The sequence below is a fragment of the Fukomys damarensis genome, unplaced genomic scaffold, assembly GCF_012274545.1.
Source record: "Fukomys damarensis isolate Sample0158 unplaced genomic scaffold, DMR_v1.0_HiC HiC_scaffold_17, whole genome shotgun sequence".
Lineage (NCBI taxonomy): Eukaryota > Metazoa > Chordata > Mammalia > Rodentia > Bathyergidae > Fukomys > Fukomys damarensis.
Genome location: NW_022900929.1, coordinates 23,824,163 through 23,830,887, shown reverse-complemented (window position 1 = coordinate 23,830,887; position 6,725 = coordinate 23,824,163). Strand labels below are relative to the sequence as shown.

At 42.8% G+C, this 6,725-nt stretch overlaps 1 protein-coding gene and 1 long non-coding RNA gene across 3 annotated transcripts in view; one reads left to right on the top strand and one right to left on the bottom strand.

Annotated features, from left to right (window-relative positions):
- LOC104862775 (BTB/POZ domain-containing protein KCTD7) overlaps positions 1–6,725 on the top strand; it is a 95,309-nt gene that overhangs the window by 22,600 nt on the left and 65,984 nt on the right. The gene's annotated exons all lie outside the window — the stretch shown is intronic.
- On the bottom strand, positions 1,198–6,642 carry LOC104862776. The gene is made up of 3 exons (XR_780434.2): positions 6,384–6,642; positions 3,283–3,440; positions 1,198–2,012 (listed from the first exon to the last, which is right to left on the bottom strand). It is a non-coding gene; the product is annotated as an uncharacterized LOC104862776 (long non-coding RNA).

Sequence of the window (6,725 nt, the reverse complement as noted above, 5' to 3'; positions counted from 1 at the left end):
TTCCTGATATAGTTGCACCCTAGCTTCTGTGTCTCTAACGACCCACAGACATTCTCATCTTCATAACATCAGAGAAAACAGCTCATCAAATCAATGGCAGTGCTTTACCCCAACTGATACAATCAGCAACACATTAAGATCAAGCACAACTTGGACACTAACCACCTGTGGTAGTCACTAGTCTAGCACCCTTAAATCATTTGAATTAAATTGAAATCAAGAAGCAGTCCAGAACATGTCTGCAGTGAACAAACTTTTCAATATAGTATATTTACCATTTAATGGCTCAGACAGAGCGAGGATGCAAGACCCCTGATCTCACTTAGCTGATTGCTGAACCCCATGATGCTGACTGACTTCGGGCTGCAAGGCCCAGATTGAGTTCCCCATCCTTCTGAATGGTTGAACTCTGCAACGTTCTATTACAGGTTTCCCATGCCCTTTCTTTAAAGACGTTCAAAGTTGGGAACTCAGAAAAATACCCTTGATGACCACCTCTGCCTCTGCAGAGTGGGTCCAAAGACTTGCACAGTCAGGAGGTCTGAGAGTGCGGGGGGGGGCTATGGGGGTTCAGGGGCACCCGCGTGGCTACCTTCCCAGCGCTTGAGTGATGGCTGCTAGGTCGGCAGCAGGTGTGGTTCTCCTTCCCGCGGTGGATCGGGGCCTGGCGTACCTTCCCAGCGTTTGAGCGATGGCTGCTCCCAAATTCTTTTTTAAAGCAAAAACTGCTTTTAAGTCCTTGAATGCATCAAAATACCAAATTGTGCTTTTAATTAGTAACAGGTTAAGGGTCCAGGAATTTGTCCCATCAGGTGGTCTGTCAGACTTTGTGCAAAGTTCTGCTCCTGGCAGTCTTTTGTGATAATTATCAGTCATGTGTTAGAACATTTCCTTCAAAACCACCCAACTTTATCTTTGTTACAAGTTGAAAAGGTGATTCTATATTGACTGCGACTTTTACAAATGAATATGCATATACCCATCATTCAGCTCAAGAACTGAACTTTGCTTCCTCAGTTAAATATACCTTCAGCCTGTGCTGAAAGGCTGAGAGGCTGTAGGTTTGCAAGCTCTAGCCCAACCTGGGCAACTAACAAGACCCTGTCTCAAAATTAAAAACATAACTTAAAGGCCTGGGGATTTAGCTCAATGGCACACCTGCCTTGCAAGTGCAAGGTCCTGTGTTTGATTCTGGGGTTCAATCTCTCGTGCTCCTTTTTTTTTTTTCCTTTGGAATTCCTTTCCAGATGTCTTTACTTTCAGAGGGAGCCAAGATGGTGATTTGGTGTTTATCATTCATCTATAAATGCATATATTTTATCTGTTACATACACCTCTAAGTGATTTTACCCTCGTGACTTCATTGATTTCTAATGAACACTAATGACTCCCAAATCTGTTACCTTGAATCCCACTATTTGTCAAAGTCTCAGGCCCTTATATCCAGGTCCAGTCAGTATCTCAGTCACTTCACCTCTAATATGTTGTAAACTAAATGTTTGTATCTGTTTGAGTTGTTTCTTCTTTGTATTATCCATAGCTTAGTAAAAATCAGAACCCTCTAACAAGGACTCATGGTTGACTTTTTTCTTACTACCTTATGTGTAGTTTAACTGTCAACAGTGAAATTATGCCCTCTGCTCAAAACTCTGATAGCTTCTTAGCTAACTTAGATTAAAAGCCCAAGTGCTTTGAATGACTAAGACCTATCAATCCCTTATCATTCCCTTAGCCCCCAAAGCAAGATCTTTTCTCATTCTGTGTTGCAAAATCAAAACTGAATGCCAGGAGCACAAGTTTATTCGAGGCCAATAGCGCAGAAGTGGGCACTTCACCCATAAGTCAACTTCTCAACTCAGGGAAAAGGTTATAGGGTGGCAGAAATGAGGATGGGGGATAGGCAAACATGAAGAGGGGGATGTTCACATCCTTTCCTGGAAGAGGCAGAGGCTTCTCAGTGTGTTACCACTCTTTTGGAGTCCATTGTAGTCATGGTGGCTGGTGGGTGTATCCTTTAGCATGGAAATTAATGAAGTCAGAGGTAATCTGAAAGGCACCCTAGCAGCTATCTCAAGATTCAACTGATTTTGGCTAGCCAACCTGAAGAGGAACTTTTGGCCTTTAGAAAGTATCTTGCTGTCAAAGATAAAATTAGAAGGGTAGAAATCCAGCTAGTTCAAGTAGCCACTACGCAGGGTAACAAAATAACACTGCATTTTATCAGGTTGATGGTAGCTAATTTTGGAATGGTTTTCTACAAACAGCATAATTTCATGAAAGCATCAGTCACCAAGTCCCCCCCCCCCGCAGTACTGGAATTGAACTCAGGACCTTGTGCTTGCAAGGCAGGCACAGTGCCACTGAGCTAAATTCCTGGCCCAGTCACCAAATGTTTTTTGGAGAGATTCATGGCAGCAAATGTTATTTCTTGCATGTTATAACCCAAAACATCCATTTTGCTTATTGTTTTTTTTTTGTCTGTTTGGGTTTTTTTTGTTTTGTTTTGTTTTTTGTTTTGTTTTTGGCAAAAGGGCATCACAGGTCAAAAGACAAAATTACAATGAATTAAAAAAATTTTTTTTGGTACCAGGGATTGAATTCTGGACTGTGTGCTTGTGAAGCAGGCGGTGAAACAACTGAGCTAAATCTCTGGCCCAAATTTAAATATTTTTAAGCTAAGTGTGGTGGCACATCCCTCTAATCCCAACTTGGGAGGCTGAGCTAGGAGGATTGCTACAAGTTTGAGGCCAGCCTGGGCTACATAGTGAGTTCAAGGTCAGCCTGAACTGCACTGTGAGACCTTATCTCAACAAACAAAAAAACCAAGATTTTCATTGGCTCTTTGTATGTGTGATTGTAGGATACAGCAATACTTCATTCCATAAAATAGATTGAGCATTCTGACAAACTTAGCAGAGCAGGTTGAGTCTCATCCAGGTTCTTGTCCTGAACAAAGAATTGAGCAGATATCCAAAAGGAGCAGCAGATCAAAGATTTACTGAAAACTAAAGTACACTCCTCGGGGAGTGGGCCAGTGAGAAGGATTCATGGCACAGGAGGTTTGGCGAAGGTTTTAAGCACCGGTTGAGGCAGGGCCAAGGGGTTGATCTGAGGTTTTACTCATTCCAGTGAGTGACCTGACTGTAGCTTTCCCTTGGAGAGTGGAGTTTTTTACCTCATATGGCCTGGTGAGGAATTGCCCCAAGGCCACGGCGGAACAGGCTCAAAAATGCACAACTAAGGGCATGGTAATTAGGGCTGGGATCCTTATGAGTTGATTACCTGGTACTTTTTCTTTTAAGACCAGGTTATCCTGGTCCTGGGTTGAAGTTTAACTCAGAAGGTGGATCTAGCCTAGAAAGTGGGCTCCAAGGTGGGCCTCCCTTTCTTTCTGGGCTGTCTCAGCAACCTCTTGCATCAGTTTTACAAAGGGAGAAGTGCTGGAAGAAAGAAAAAGGAATGATCATTTCAAAGTTTCTTTCTTCATAAGGCAGACAGGGAGACAACCAATTAGCCAACATCAGTTTGAGCTTAATGTTTAAAAAATAATAGTTAAAGCAGAAGAAACTGTTTTGCCAAATGAAAACTGGCCTGTTTAGGAAACTTCTAACTTCGTTATTTCTCAATTTCTTAGGTCAGAAAACTTCTATTTGGTGACATGGAATATGGCTGAGACTTCATTTTCATTTTTAGTATGGTATACTGAGGCCCAATGCTACAGCTTTGTCCCAGTGTAGGTGTTCTAACTAACATTTGCGATAGTGCCCAAAGTCACTGTTCTTGGGGTCTGATTCAGTAGCCCAGTTGCAGGGTGATAGTCTGTCAGCTTTAACGTGGCAGCAACATGATTGTTTTCCTCTGTTGTCAGAAATCTACAAAGGAAAAGCTGTATGATACTAATTCATTTGTAAAATTTAGTCTTGAAAAACAGTTTTGTAAATTACTTTTTCCCAATATTTAATAGCTGACAGGGAAAGATGTGGCCTATGAATTCTCCATTCACCCCTGGCATATCATCTTCTCCAAGGAAATTCTATTTCTCTTGCTCCTTCCCTCTCACTGGTGTTTTAGGCCAAAACAAAATGTATGAGAAAAGAGAAGCCCAGGGACAAGAAGAGAGACAAAAAAACATGGAGACTTAGACACTGTAATAACCATTGACAAAACTGGAGAATCAAAAACAGCTAGATTAATAGTCATTTTGGTACAGAGGTGGCCAACATTATAACTCAACTATAGTAAAGATGGTAACTAAAGAACAAGTTTCCATTCCTGAGTAAAAAAAAAAAAAAGTACCAAGCATGATAAAAAATTCCTCTAAGTCAACAACCAATATTCAAATTATGATATAAGGAGCTGGGTGTGGTCACATACACCTGTAATGCCAGCACTGGGGAGGCTGAGGTAAGAGGATCATAAGCTTGAAGCCAGTTGAGGCTGCAACAGTGAGTTCAAGACTAACTTGAAATATATAGTGAGATCGTTTCTCAAAAAAAGGAATAAACAGGGCCAGGGATTTAGTTCAGTGCTTCTACCACCTGCCTCACAAGCACAAGGTCCCAAGTTCTAATCCTTGGCACCAAAATTAAAAAAAAAAAAAAAAAAATTAAGAAAAGGAATAATAAAAATGTGGTAGATTATCCCACTAATAGACTTAATGAGTCAGATTATCCAGTGTCCACGTTCTTCTAAGACAGAAGATAGGGAGGAGACCAGGAAAATCATAATTTAAAAATTGTACTTCTAGGGCCGGGGATTTAGCTCAGTGGTTCTGCTGCCTGCCTCCCAAGCACAAAGTCCTGAGTTAGGTCCCCAGTACCAAAAAAAGGCAAAAACAAAAATTGTACCTCTAAGACAGCCACTTCAGGAAACAAAGTTATCCAAGGTTCTCCATATCTTACTACATACTTTTTACTCCCTAGGCTTATTTATGCTTCCTAGACATTTTTCCCCATGCCTAGCACACTTAAATCCCTTACAGATACATGAAGTCCATAATTAACCTATTATAGGTAAAGGAGAGCAACATGACCTTAAGAAGAAAAAAAGATTCATGAGGTTCAAAAAATGTTTTCAGGCAAACGCTGTAGATCACTCATCTTAAAGGATACCTCCAAGAACATGAATACCCGCAAATCTCAGGCCATAGCACACCTTTCCAAGGGCTTGCATTCTGAGTATGTACTCTGCTTAATAAAACATATGCCTCTTACTGAGGTGCCTTTAAATCTTTTTTCTGTGATGAGAGGCAAGAATCTACCAGGCATGCATGTAATCCCAACACTCTAGGAAATGGAGGCAGGAGTATTACAAGTTTGAGTTCAGTTTATGCAGTTTAGCAAGACTCTGTCTTTAAAAATTTACAAAGGATTGGGGATATAGCTAAGAGTGAAGGTCCTGGTTCCTCCAAGTACTGTATCACCAAAAACAAAACACATCATATACTACTAGTAGGTGGGCCGAGTTGAGGTTTCTGTCTCTTTGCAGCAACTCCCATCTGGTGAGTTTCTTCCTACACTGACTTTGGGTTTAGTCTACTACCTTTTGATCTCTTGTACTTCCACCCAATTCACTGCTGGATTCATACAGTTTGGAAGTGCCTTTCCACTTCCGGTTCCCCTGCCCAGAACTCGAGTGGACACTTGCATAGCAGCAAACCTGGCTCCTTTATTCATGTAAACTCAGTGAAACCTTTCCTGTCTTTTCTAAAACCTCAGAGTCCTTGTTTGCACTATCCTTCTTCATAGTGAGGATCATCTGAAGTACCGATGTAAATGTATTGATGATCGATTGGCTCTTCCCCCCTCCCTAAACTCATCGGTGCAGGTACATTGTTGTATCCTCAGTCTAACGCACAGGTGCTTAAGAATAATTTAAGGAACTAGTCAATCCTGATCCGTAAATAACGAACAAGGACTGAGAAATTAGGCAACCTGCCCAAGATCACAGAGGCTACAGTAAGCAAAACTGTATTCCAATACAAGTCTGCCTCCCGCAAGCAGCACAGTATTTTTTTTTTCTTTCTTTCCCTCTCCTACTGTACCTGCTGCACCTTATGGATGGCCCCCAGAAGAGAGGCAGTATTTAGGGACTGCTTCCAGCGTTCCTCCAATGGGAATCAGAACTGGATTCTACTTCTGACTCGATCTTTAGTACAATGTGATATGGGCTGATTTATTTAACTTTGGGTTCTCAGTTACGCTCATCTGTATACACAGATTTGCACGAAGCAATCACTTTAAGGTTCTTTAACTCCAACACCTGTCAGATCCTAAAATCCACGAAGGGTTGAGAGTCACAGTTTTGCCTCACTCTCTGGGGGTTGGAAGTCCCTCCTAGCCCAGTAGCTCCTCTCTCCCGCAGGCGTTCCCACCTTTGCCTACCATTCCATGGCCCTAGAAGGGTTGGAGGCCGGGAGGTAGCGTCGCCTCGGCCTACAGCAAGTCGGTTCCCGAAAACAAAAGCGAGGAAAGTTCCGCCCAACGCCGTCCTCTCTGTGGCTACCGAATGCGAAAGGTCAGAGCCCTAAGGTTCGCCTCGAGGTCATTTTCGTTTCCTGGCCTCCGCTGTGGGCCGTACAGTCCTCCAAGCCAGCCTGGGGCTTCCAAAGGGGTTCCTTCCATCGTAGCTTCCGCCCCCTTCCTCCCGCGCTCCGGAAGTGACGCAAGGCACGTCACGTGCGCGCCCTAGCGGCGCGGGGGGCGGGGTGTGAGAGCGGGGGCGGG